Source organism: Callorhinus ursinus, unplaced genomic scaffold (assembly GCF_003265705.2).
Source record: "Callorhinus ursinus isolate GAN/ISIS: 27379988/994484 unplaced genomic scaffold, GSC_fseal_2.0 scaffold75, whole genome shotgun sequence".
Classification (NCBI taxonomy): Eukaryota; Metazoa; Chordata; class Mammalia; order Carnivora; family Otariidae; genus Callorhinus; species Callorhinus ursinus.
In genome coordinates this window covers 4,955,245-4,968,516 of record NW_027397137.1, presented here as the reverse complement: position 1 = coordinate 4,968,516, position 13,272 = coordinate 4,955,245, and the positions used below count along the sequence as shown (strand labels likewise).

At 56.5% G+C, this 13,272-nt stretch overlaps 1 protein-coding gene across 5 annotated transcripts in view; it reads right to left on the bottom strand.

Moving 5' to 3' along the window:
• AGPAT3 (1-acylglycerol-3-phosphate O-acyltransferase 3) overlaps positions 1-13,272 on the bottom strand; it is an 87,516-nt gene that overhangs the window by 25,768 nt on the left and 48,476 nt on the right. Inside the window, exon 1 of one of the 5 annotated variants that reach the window (XM_025863384.2) lies at positions 9,681-9,701. The exons of the other annotated variants lie outside the window; for them this stretch is intronic. The gene's annotated coding sequence lies outside the window, so the exon portion shown is untranslated. Of the gene's footprint in view, positions 1-9,680; positions 9,702-13,272 lie in introns of those variants that run through there. 5 annotated transcript variants of the gene reach the window in all.

The following is a 13,272-nucleotide window of genomic DNA, read 5'->3' as shown; positions in this document are numbered from 1 at the left end:
ACAGAGCAGCAAGGCGGCCTCACGTGCGAGCTTCGGTGCTGCCGGCCACGGCAGGGACGCCGGCCCCGGGCCTCCAGCCCCCCAAGAAGCGGGACCTTCCGTGGTTCTGACACCCTGTCCCTCCCGGGCCTTCTGCTGCTGATTCCGAGCCCGCGGTTCCCGCTGCCGAGCTGTGGCTCAGGGCCACGAGGGGAAGCGAAGAAGCACCGGGGAGCAGCTCAGCACCGTCATGAGAGGGACCTGACCACACTCAGACCCCACGGGGGCACCTCTCGTTATGGCTGAACGGAGTCCCCCAAAAGCTGTTGGGGTCCTAACCACCAGCACCTGAGAATATGCGGCTGTATGTGGGGGCCGGGTCCTTAAAGAGGCGATGGCATTAGATGAAGTCATCGGGGCGGGCCGTAACGCAATCCGCCCGGGTCCCCAGGAGAGAGGCTAGGACACAGCCTCCCTCAGAGGGAGGCCATGTGAAGACACAGGCAGACACCTCATCTGCAAACAGGTTCTTCCCCCACAGCCCTCTGAAGGAACCAACCCTGCCAAGCCCTTGATCTCCCACGTCAGCCTCCAGGCTGTGGGAATAAACGTCTGTTGCTGAAGCCGCCTGGCCTGTGGCCCTTTGACCCGGCTGCCCCAGTGCAGGGATCCACCTCTTACAAATATGCAGGCCTCATTCCCAGTCCTGTAATTCGAGAAGCGTGCAGGCCCACTCCCACGTCCTGCTGTAAGCTCGGCGCTGCCGCCCAGGGCCGGCCCCAGGGCCTGCCGGTGAACCGCGGCCCAGCCTGCCCGAGCTCAGGGGCAGACCCGTCACCAGATGCCCGCGGACCCTCTCTCCCCAGCACTGGTCCCATTGTCCCTCTTCATCATGCACTAGCCGGTCCGGTGGTCTGACCTTCAGATATCCTCCCAGGCGCCCCCCACCCCCCGTCTTGGCGGAAACCCCCATATTTCCAACAAAGCCTTTGCACGGGAACAGAAACCAAGGTCCACCATCCTCTACACCCTCAGTGGTGGCTGGTGACCGTGTGCGGACGGGCTGCCATTTCATTGATGCGTGGACTCAGCGCCTTTTGAGCCTCTGCCCCCCTCCCCCACAGGGTGTCCCCGTCACGGCGGGGAAGCAGCACGGGACCCTGCGATGGCATCAAGTGGCCCCGCAGCCATGCCTCCAGCGTGGCGCTGCGCTCGTCTCTGCAGGGGACCCGCAGCCCCGGCCCCTGAGAGCCCGGGAGGAGGCGCCGCCGCGGCCGGCCACTCCGCCTGCCGCCCCATCCAGCCGGGCTCAGAGCCCGGCGGCCTCAGCTGGCCTGTCTGAGGGCGGGTGTAACCTCGGGCAGATGGGGGCTGGTGATGGCAGAAGACATTAAATACGCCAGAAATGCATCGCTTCTGACGTTCGATGCGTGGTCTGAATGACGGGCTAAGAACCGCTGCGTTCCAGGTGGATTTCGGTCACCCGCACTCGGAGCCCATCGTGAAGCACAACTAAGAGGTGGCCGCCAGCTTCCTCCCTTCCTCCTTGCCCGTCCGCTCTCCCACCCCACAGGCGAGCGCCGCCCCGTGCGGCGCGCAGAGCGGCCCCGGCCTGCTCCCAGGCACAACAGGAAGGCCGGGCTGGCTACACAGGGGCTTTACCAGGCGTGAGCCCCGGTGTTCCGTCTGCATGTGGAGAGTTCTCCGAGTCAGGCAGCCCCGGAGGACACGCTCTATCAACAGGATGGACTGCTGAAAACAAAGAGGAGAGGGGGGGAGAGAGAGAGCATGGCCTCTCTCAAATAGTCCTCAACTACCTAACACAATGCAGGTGGCAACGTGATGCAGAACCAGGACCAAGCCTCATGCTGCCTGAGCAGCCAGCCCGGGCACTCCAGAAGCAAACACACCTCACTCACGGTAGGACTCTCTAGCTGCTTGACCGGCTCCTCCTGGCTCTTGCTGTAGACACGGCCTGGACGAGCGTATCTGGGTGGTTCCCCAGCCCACGGCCGATCTGATGTGAGCTGGGACCCCAGGGGCGCTGGCGGCACACATCCTGCTGACAGCGACACGGCGGGGCAGAGCCAGCCCACGGCCTGGGAGGCACCGCCTCAGAGGGTGGCCGGCGCCAGGAGCGGGGTGCACACCCTGTGGCACCTCGATGACATCACGAGTGAAGACACGATGCTGCCACTGCTGTCCATGCCGAGCTCGCCACGATGCCGAGAGAAAGGGCTATATCCCTTCAGCAGGTTACTTAACGAGGCCAGGAAGCAGCAAAGGTATTTTCACGAGTCCAGCTAAAATTTCAGATTAGACAAACACAATCCTCTTTTTGAGGCTTTAAGGGGCTACCTTTAGTCCCTGGGTAAATTCATTTACAGGGACCACCTCATCCTTCTATCGGCCGAAAAACAGGACATATCACTTTGCTAATAATCATCTGTTGCCAGTCCAACCTCATCAGTATTTGGAACCACCAAGAACTCTAAAAATCTACGAGGAGGAGTAAAATCATCACTATTTGCAGATGACAGGTCTGTATCCTGTAGACCCAAGAGAAGCCGCTGTAACCGAAGCACTACCATGACCAGGAACAGGTGCAGAGTGGTGGAGAGAGGAAACACAATGGACAGAGATCCACATTCTCGGAACATCCGATCATGAGGTCTGACTGAAGCCACTGAAGGCACAACAACAGAGAGGTGTAGTTATTTCTGACTTAGTGGTTCCAGGACCCTGGCCCCACGGGGTCATCTGAGACCCTGGAGCAACCCAGGCTGGCTTCAGGGCTCCCCCCACAGAGGCTTCCCCACTAAGTGAGGGTGGAAGGTGGAAGGTGGGCCCCACGGCTATGGATTTATAGGCCCAGGTGCAGACCAGCCAACTGCAGCCACACGAATGACCCAGGTGGAGACCAGCAGCGGGGACCTCCCCGCGGGGCCCAGCCCAGATTGCTGAGCCACAGAATCGTGAGCCAATAAGGCGTTGGTTGCTATGAGCACTACATCTAGGGTGGTTGGTCAGATAATGATACACGAATGACACACGAACCAGTCTTTCTAAGATCCTTTATAAATGCAACTGAATCCTAATTAAAATACCAACAGGTCCCCACCCTCACCTGGAACCAGACACTGAGATCCTACAGCTCATATGAAAAAGCAAACAGGAAAGAGAAGCCGAGAAACCGTGAGAAAGAGCCAGGGAGTAGCCTACATGATATCCCAGCTACTACAGAGCCTCGGTGACGCAGGGTGAGGCCCTGGCCTCCGAGCCGACAGGCAGACCCGCGAAGGAGAGCAGGGCTGGCGCCTGCACACCCCACACCCACCACCTGGACCCGCTTGGTGGACAACCCGCCTCACATGTGCACCGACTTCCTGTTGTGTTTGTACTTGGGCACATTTGTCTTCCTATCGCATTTAATGCTGTTACAATGAACAGAACACAAAACTGACTTAACGCCATTACCGGGCTCATGAGAATCTTAGCATCCTATATTTTCTCAACCAATGGGAAAAAAGATCCAATTAAATGACATACAAAAACCTCCCCTCAGGCCCCACGAGTAACATGCAGCCTCTGTGGGCTCCCCCACCACACGACGCCAGGTGGGAATCGAACCCTGAGAGGACACCCCACCCCCAGATCGAAGCCCTAAAGGAACCCCACCCCCGCTTGGAACGGCTGGTCTGGGGATGCGCGTGGGACCCCATTCCAGGCAGTGGGACACAGGGAAGAAGTCCGCAGGGACTTCCAGGAAGTCGTCTGCTTCCCTAAGAGACAGATCCCTCTGGCAACGCCCTTTGCCCTTGGCCCTCTTCGAGCGAGGAAGGGTGTCCAAGCCTTCTTGGGAGCCAGAAGACCCACGGTGTGGACAGGAGAAGCCGCTGGTCCTCCGAGGCCTGAGACCACGCAGGCAGCTCCCCTCTGCAAGAGGCAGAGAGGACAGAGTGGCAGGATTTAACTCCTGGCTCCCCACCGCCATTTCTGTTACTATTACTTGCGCAGGTCTGCATAGACTACGTCAGTGCTCCGTCCCGGTTTGCTACACAGTTGACGCGTGCCACCTGTACGTACATTTGTGACCAGCAGCACGGCTTCTTCATCTTGAACCTCTCACACCCCATCATGCCACGTCTATGAAAAGGTTCCTGGAAGAACAATGGGACCAGAGGCTCTGGAGTGCGTCCACCCAACGGTCTCCTCCGAGAGCCTCAATCTCCAGCCCGATGCGGGCAGGCCGCGGTCTCTGGGGAGCAGGTGCACAAAGCTCGCAGGAGAAGTGGCTTGGGGCTCAGAGAAAAGGGAGCCGCCAATGTCTCTGGACTCATTGGAGACCCTCCAGGCAAGAGGCTTCCAGAAGAGCCCACATGGATCAAAGGGCCCCCGGCCCCAGGCCAACCCCCAGTGAGGTGACACTCGTCCCAGCAGGTGCCATCTGAGAAGAGAATGGGAACCACGGACCAAGGACAAGGACGGTAGGGCTGTCACCCCCCGGTGGTGGCTGCCGGGTCTGTTCCCACCGTCACGTCTGTGGAAGGCTGGCAGGTGGGGGAGGCCAGAGCTGAGCGTGCACAGCGGGGGTGGGGGGGGCAGCTGCCGGAGGACCTCCGGGCCCCCACTGCACCCCATCTACCCCAGCTCTGCAAGCTCCAGCGTCGTTTGTCCCTCTGAGGTGGTTCAGATGGTTTTGCTGGCTGCAGCAGTGATGTTCGTGGTGGGAGGGACGTGAGAAGCTCCCACAGCCTGGTGACTACACACTAGATCTGTGACAAGTCCCTGGGCCTGCAGGACGCAGTAGGCGCTCCTCATACCAAGGCAGCTGGTGGTGCCAGAGCAGAAGAATGCTCTCCAGCAGGGGCAGATTGTGGCAACCGAGTTCCCAAACATGCGTGCATGCACACACAGGCTCTCATATGTGCATGTGCACACATGTACACACTCTCATACACAAAGGCACACACGTGCACAGGTGTGCACAATGCTCTCATACATGCATGCGCACACGCTCTCATGCTCTCGTGCACAATGCTCGTACACAAAGGCACACACGTGCACACACATGCTCTCATACATGCACATAACCACGTGTGCCACTCTCATGCATGCAGGCACGCGTGCACATGTGATGTACATGTGCTCTCACACATGCGTGCATGCACACTCATGCACACACGCATGCATGTGCACACGTGCTCTCATACGCATACGCGCACAATGCACACTCATAATGCATGCACACACGTGCTCATACACACATGCACTGTGCTCTCATGTGCGCACATGTACACATATGCACATGTATGCACACACACATGCATGAACACGTGCTCACACACACACAGTCACAGCTAAGTTGACTTGTAATTTTGTGACAATGAACTACCCATTATAATAATGGCATTCTACTTTTAGAGAAACAGACAAGGGTTTGCTCTAGAATTATTCAGTAAATTGGTTGTTAATGCACTTTCCTACAAGTACAATATATTTCACAATTTAAAAAATTATATGGGAGCTCTGGTTTTCCCTGGGATGCAGAGAGCTCATCACTCCCACCCTGACGACAAGAAGAAAGCTGACAAACTGCACGTTCATAGCTTTTCTTGGCCCACCAGAGATCTGAGGTCACAGGACAGCCAACTGACAGGAAATCTAAGGCAAGATGCAGAAACGACCCCTTGGTTCCCTGAGGGTTCCCTGGGGCAGATGTGGGGTTTGGGAAAAAGAGCTCAGCTAGAACAGCAGACCTGGCGAGGGCCAGGGAGAGTGTGGTATCCCAGAGCTGCCGGGGGGTCCCCCTCCTCCCCTGCTTTGTGACCTCATCCCATCCCTACCAGGTGGTGCAGGGGTGCCTGGGGAGAGTTCTGGGAAAGCTTTTCAGTACAAACTCCAGAATACATGGGTATTTAACAGTGTTTACTATGTAAGAATGCAAACCTTAAAGGATGAACAAAGCCATTTACAAAGATAAAAAATGTCACATTAGCTATGAAAGAGGCATCGTGATTAAAAACTAGATTTAAGAGTGGTAGGGATTCAAAATGAGATAAGCAAAGTGGGTTTCAAATGGCCGTCCTCCACTCCCCTCAGAGCTGTGGGAGAGCCCCCACGTGTCCCTTCCCGTCCCGGACACAGGCGCAGTTTAGAGAAGGGCACCTGTCACTCTGCAGCTGACTCTTATTTGAGCTTCCTGTCTGAGCATAAACTCAGAACATCTCAGATATATACGGTTTATAGTACAGTCTCCAAAAACATCCATCAGACCTATGAAACACAGTAAGTAGAAGGTGAATGGAGGCGGTCCTCCACGAAGGCCCGTGTCCCGCTACCCCGGGGCGCCGGCGGTCACCGATGCAGGAGGCACACAGAGCAATGTGCCTGAGCTCTCATGGCCTTGGGCAGCGGGGCCTGGGCACGGCCAGCACCAGGGCGGGGGGGGGGCACACCCTGCCCCTTCTTCCTTCCTGCTGTCACCATTCCCCAGAAGGCAAAGCGGAAAGGGTCTGTGCTGGGGAGACTCGCACACCACTGCGTCCAGTTTTCACCTTCCTGCCACTTTCCCCAATCTCTGCCTGCACCTTTGTAATTAGGTCCTGTATTAAATCCTCCTCTCTCTGAACCCCATTTCTTCTCTATCAGAACCAGAGAGACACAAGGGGCACCTGGGTGGCTCAGTCGTTAAGTTTCTGCCGGCTCAGGTCATGGTCGCAGGGTCCTGGGATCGAGCCCCGCATCGGGCTCCCTGCTCCGCGGGAAGCCTGCTTCTCCCTCTCCCACTCCCCCTGCTTGTGTTCCCTCTGTGGCTGTGTCTCTCTCTGTCAAATAAATAAATAAAATCTTAAAAAAAAAAAAAGAACCAGAGAGACACAAGAATGAAGACAGAAATTACAGCAGTCTTGAGATAAGCCAGTTTTCAGAAAATGTGACTCTGCTCATCCTTTGTGAAAAGGTCACTTGAGGATGTAGTCCAGCAAAACGAAAAGGAATCTAACAAAGAGAAAGGCACAAGATTTAAGAGAAAGAACTCACCCAGTTATGCAATGAAAGGAAACGCCAGGATAACCACCTTGTGAATGGCCCAGGAAGAAACTGCTCCAAACCAGAATGGGAAATCTTTCAAGACGAATTTCTTCAACAAAAAATATGACTAAGGGGGGCACCTGGGTGGCTCAGTCAGTGGAACGTCTGCCTTTGGCTCAGGTCATGATCTCAGGGTCCTGGAATCGAGTCCCGCATGGGGCTCCCTGCTCAGCGGGGAGTCTGCTTCTCCCTCTGACCCTCCCCCCACTCTGCTTGTTTCTCTCTCTCATGCTCTCTCTCAAATAAAATCTTTTTTAAAAAAGAATATGATTAAGGAGAGAAGATTTTTGGTATTAAGGGAGAAATAGGTTTCCTTTCTCAAAAATAAAAAGCAAAGCAATTAATATTTTCAAGTAATAAAAAATGCCATGCTGGGAAATTGTGATCCAAATGCAGATCACGTTAACGTGGGGCAGGAGTTTCTACAGCTGGTTTCACATGGGACTTGATCTTCCTCCTTCAAGCAGCAAAAATTAATGACTCTAACCAAAGATCTAGAACAGTGCCTGGCATGTGGTAGCTACTCAGTAAACATCTGCCAGAGATCTGAGCACAATTAGTAAATCAAGGAACAGAGCATATGCCAACTATTCAGGCCCATAAGCAGGAAGAGCAGTGTGAGTAGAAGACAGGTGGGAGCTCACTTTCCTTGAAACCAGGGCATATTATATTTTGGAGAAATAAAAATGTAAAAACATTTTAACATCTGGGTTAATTTTGATTATGAGATACCATCTTTAAAGATGAAAACAGTCCCTTTGTCACTTAGTCAAGTGAGAATGATCTGGAGAAAGTCAAGTCAGCCAACACGCCAGTCCCCACACCCACCATGTTGTTCTCCACTGAAAAGGAGGAGTGGGTGCTGGAAGGAAGCGTACTGGGCCCAGGGCTCAGGAAACCAGTCTTGTCCCAGGTCCTTGGCCTCCACATGCGACGTGATCATTTTGAATTTCAGTTTCTTATTTGAAACTGAGGATAAGATAACCTTTACTACCAGTACCACAGGGTGGTTCTGTTTCAGTGTTCTCAAAAAAATCTTCAACTTCTCAAGAAGAAAAGTTATAGGGTCCCTCCCTACCTCATAAACACACTGACGTCTAAAAGGTCCTTGCTAAACCAACTTTTAATGGGCATTCAGGTTCCCAAGGCAGCAAACAAGGGTGCCATTTTCTGCACAATAGATACTTGAATCATTTTGAGCATCTGTAAAACCCCACAATTCAGACACTAATCCTAAGAAATGACTTGCTACAAGAGGGTCGCACAGTCACATCAGTTTGGGAAATCCCGCATGCTCCCTTCCATGCTGAAGACACCTGATTCATGCTCAAGAGCTCCACCGAGAAGAAACGGTCTGACCCATCACTTTCTCAAATTGTGTGTTCACGGGAGCTTTTAGTATCTCTAACTCGTAAGCTTCATGAATTCAGACCCCTACTTTCCCTCGGGCAGTCAACATCAGTGAGATTTTAATTCTTTACACACACACACACACACACACACACATCTAGTTAGAAGTCACTAACTTAAAAACAGCTATGGCTATAATTTCAAATAAGGGCTTTGGTGCTAGTTTGTCTTTCCAAAAAGAACCCAGAGGGATAACCATACTTCAGCTATATGATAATGGGGGACCTTATCAACAAACCAGCCATGGGGGGGGCAGGCAGGTGCTCATTGGCAGCGGACCCGCAGGGGCGCCGACAGTGCGCTAGAAGTGAGAGCACCCTAGGCCTCTGCCAGACGTCTTCATACGTTGCAGACAAGCTGCTAAAATGTTTCTCCTACGAGGGTAGTTTTTAGCGGCAGGGACCTTTACTCTTTAAAAATGAGGAAAATGCCTAAGCCACCATATCAAATGGGATTTAGTCCAGTGACCTCGTTAAACATTCGAGATACGAGAGGAGGGCAACACAGCTCTTCCTGATTTCTCCCTGGAGGCCATGAGGCCAGCCACGCCTGGCTCCCAGACCACCTCCCGGTTCTCAGCCTCCCGCACACGATGCCACTCCTCGGCAGTGGGAAGGCGCAAAGTGGATTTTACTGGGCTCCCAGGTTGTGCCCCGTGATCGGGGGTTGGCAGGCTCCTTTACCCCGATTTCATTCAACAACTTAAAGAAGCACAAACAAGGGCGCCTGCGTGGCTCAGTCTAGGTTAAGCGTCTGCCTTCGGCTCAGGTCATGATCCCAGGGTCCTGGGATCGAGCCCCGCATTGGGCTCCCTGCTCAGCGGGAAGCCTGCTTCTCCCTCTGCCACTCCCCTGCTCGTGTTTCCTCTCTCGCTGTGTCTCTCTCTGTCAAATAAATACAAAAAAAGATTTAAAAAAAAAAGCAGCACAAACAAGTCCATTTGCATTTCACCATGAGACTCAGGAAGGTGTGAAGTCTGAAAGCAGGTGCACGCCAGCGATGTGGCTGCACAGAATGGTGGCTGGCAAGAGACGGCAGGTGTGAGCGTGGGAGCGGGAACCCATGTCCCCTACACCTCACACGTGGCTCCTGGGGGTCCTGCACCCAAATGTGAAGTGAGGCTTTCTGAGAAAAGTATGGCTGCCCCCCCCCGCCCCGCCGCGGCCGCTGTGCCCCAACGTGCCACTCTGCAGACAGACCTGCTGGGCTCCCACGCACCTCACTAGCCGGCCAGGGGCTCCGCGCAGCGTCTTCTGTGACCCCGCAGCTCCGCCACACTGCCTTCACAAAGAGGTGCTCCAGCAGGGGGCGGCGAGATCTCCACCCCCACCACCACCACCCCCCCCCGCCCCCGGCCACACCCTGGCCGCGACCAGCCCTCTTGCTAGTGACGGGCTCACCCCTGGGCCCGCGGAGAAGCCCGCTCTGGACAAAGTCCTGGCCTCCAAGAAGGCAGCGGACGAGAAGGCCTGTCTCCTGAAAACTGTGACGTCGAGGGGAGGCGGCGGCTGCAGCCGTCTGAGGGGGCCGGGCCGTGCAGCAGAGCCATCGAAAAAACGCAGGTCTCTGATGGCATCTTGGAGCAAGACTTAAAGTATCTGCAGCTGAAAACTCCCCACCGGAGGCCATGAGCCTTCTCCTTCAAGTGCTTACAAATGCACGAAGCTGGAGGCTTCCTGAACAGAACGAAATGCTCCTCTCACGGCCCCTCCCGTGGACCGTCGGGGCTGGCCACGGCGGGGAGGCCTCCTGCCATGCCCGCTGAGTGCTCGCCAGCCTGCAACGGGACCCAGAGAAGGAAAACCCCAACGTTTTCTCCCAGTTCCGAGCGTGAGGGACAAGGGCTGCCTGACTCCTCCAGACAGGTCACAACAAGCCGCAAAAACATTCTCCAATCTGGATTTCTGTCCACGTGTGGATGGAGTGCTGAGTGGCGGGGACATGCGTGGGGACCTGGCGAGGTGGGCGGTCTGTGGGGCGGGTCAAGCCTGATGCCGGCGCCACCACTCCCCACCGTGGCCTGCAGGCGGCCAGTCCTCCGAGTCACGCAAGCTGCCTCGCCCCTCCTGGCCTCCTGCCGCCATCCATTACGGGGACGTGGGGGAGGGCGTCTTCGCTGCCACCACACCTGGGCTGGTGGTCCCCCCACTCTCCAGAGTGTCCTGAAGTTTATGATAAAAGTCAGTGATGGCTCCTCCCAGGGGGGCTCCATGGGGACTGGGGAAACACCTCACACTCACCAAGGCCCAGAACTCCTTTAATAAGGGAGGAAAGTCCTTCTTTCCCTCACCTGGGCTAATTCTTCCCCTAAATGACTCATGTGTTTATCTCTGTGTAATTCTCTTTGCAAGTTCTACGCTGTTTACATAAGATCTAAACTGCAAATATCTAAAACAATACAGAGTTTGGGAGGAAAGGGCTCCCAGCTCCTGGTGGGCAGGAAAGGGCCACTGGGTCCTGAAGGACACGCCCTACCCCCTCTGATGGCCATGTTCCCGCCTCCTCCTCAGAAACAGAAGAGGAGTTAATCGGATCAACAGGAGAGAAAGCTTCCAGAGAGGAGAATTCCCAACCAGACTGCGTGTGTACTGAAGAAAACAAAACTAATGCGGGACAGAACCTTCAGAAGAGCTGATGTCTCTCCACTAGAAATCACCCCACCCTTGGCTCTAAAACATAAAGCTACCCCAGACCTGGGGTTCTGGGTTTCCCCAGAGCCACCCTGTGGGAGGAACGCCAGCCCCATGAGGCTCGCTGCCATCACCTGGTGCCCTGGGTGAAGACTGTCTCGTGCAGACAGGGCAGACACGGTACCCATTTTACAGCTGGGAACGGATGACCCAGAGCACACACACCCATCCGCCATCACATCGTCATGTGGGTCGGGCTGGAGAACCCCAGGCTCGTGTGGCCCGCACCAGCTCCTGGACTCCCCACTTCCCAGCAAGAACTGTGTGCGCGCGGGTCCTGCTGCTGATTCGCCATAAACCAGCTCAGCATTTACGGGTACAGCAGGCTGGCGTCCTCCAATGGGTACTACCACCTTCTACTTCATTCACGGACCACCCTGTAGACCCCCAGCCCCCGCGGCGGGCGGGCAGGGGGGTCAGAGGTGAGGGAACACGGTGGGGAGCGGGCAGGTGCGAACTCCGCTCCCCATCAGGCGTTGCTCCTTCCCCGAAGCCACCGGGCACCTGCTGGTGACAGGTGTGCGGCCCCTGAATCTTCTCCAGGCATGTCCCAAACAGAGAAGCATTCACTGATACCCTACCTGGCGTGGTGGGGGTCACCTGGGCCGAGCTCTGGACACAACTTCCCTGCCGACCACGAGGTCCCCATCCCAAGCACGCGGGACACGGGCAACGGGAGGGGGCAGTGCTGCAGCCGCGGGGCTGGGACGGCCCAGAGCCCGCCAGGCCCAACTCACCAGTAGAAGTAATAGGCCAGGGCCACGGCCACCAGGGCAGCGCACACCCCCGAGAAAAGGCAGGCTGAGTAGCTGGACAGCATCTTCGGACCCGTGAAAGTGCGTGCGAAGGAGACCAGCGGCCTGAGCGGCTGTCAGCCTCTGGCCGGCGGGTAAGAATGAGGGATTCCGTGCAGAGCTACGCTGCCTGCGTCCGATGCGCCGGGGCTGCCAAGATGGTCTGCTCAGCGAAAAGGGGAGCACACGCTTCCGGGGTGCCACCTTCCGACCCAGCAGCACCCTGCGAGTCTCAGAGACCAACTCGGACAAAACCAGGCCTCCCTGCAACGGCGCCCACCGGACCAGCCTCTCCTTCTCCCGCTGCGGGGCCGGCCGGGGGCCCACTAATCCAATAAGCAGCTTTGCCGGGAGCTGAAAACGGGGCGTCACGGGGCTCAGCCAGGATGCAGCTCAGCGGGCCCCGCCCGGGCACTGACCCCGGAACCGCAGACCCCAGAGTGCGCACACCATCTCTCCCCGACCTTTCAGAGGCTGACAACAGCACGACAACCCCAACACAGCGTGGCCGGGGGCAGGGCTGTGCGGCCAGCTAGCGGGGTGGGGCCTCCAAGGGATGGACAGGCACCCTGTATTTGGGGCCAGGTCCCAGGCTCATGGGTCCCAGCTGTGACACACAAGGGCTCCGGGACCACATGTACAACACCCAGGCCCCAACCCCAGCCCTCGTTCTCAGGGAAAGGACCGTGGGCAAGAGTCGCACGTCTCACTCTCTGGAAAACAGCGCTGCAGAAATGGAGATAATGAGTGAAGGTGGGAGGGTGTGCCCTTCCCCCCCGTCTCCTGCCTGAGGCTGCTGAGGTGACATCAGGTGACCCGGGACAGAGGTCTTCCCAATGAAGGCGGCCTCGGCAGACACAGGAGGAAGGAGGAGGGGAGATTTGACGGTGGGAGCATCCGGAGGATTCTCCTGGCCGGTGTACCTTCCTTTGGGGCTATCACGCTGTCCTGGGACAAAATGAAGTCACTGCTTTGGGCCGCCTCCATGGCACCTGACACGGAAGGTGGCCTCAGTGCCCCCATCTGCCCAGCGTGGCCACTCCAGCCCCTGGTGCCCTACACCCTGTGCAGCCGGCAACGTCTGAGCCGCCCTCAGGGCGCGGCAGGGAGTCTGCAGCGTGGGCACATCCCAGGGGACCCCGAGGTGGTGGTCCTGGGGCCTCTGGACAGCTCCTTCTAGAGGCTTCTGTCATCTGGCTTCTGGCCTGAGAAGCGGTCATTACCCTCCGCGGGAAGGGGCTCCGGAGGATTGCCCTGAGCATCATGTTGCTGGCTAAGGCTTTCCAAGTCCTTAATCCCCAAAGAGG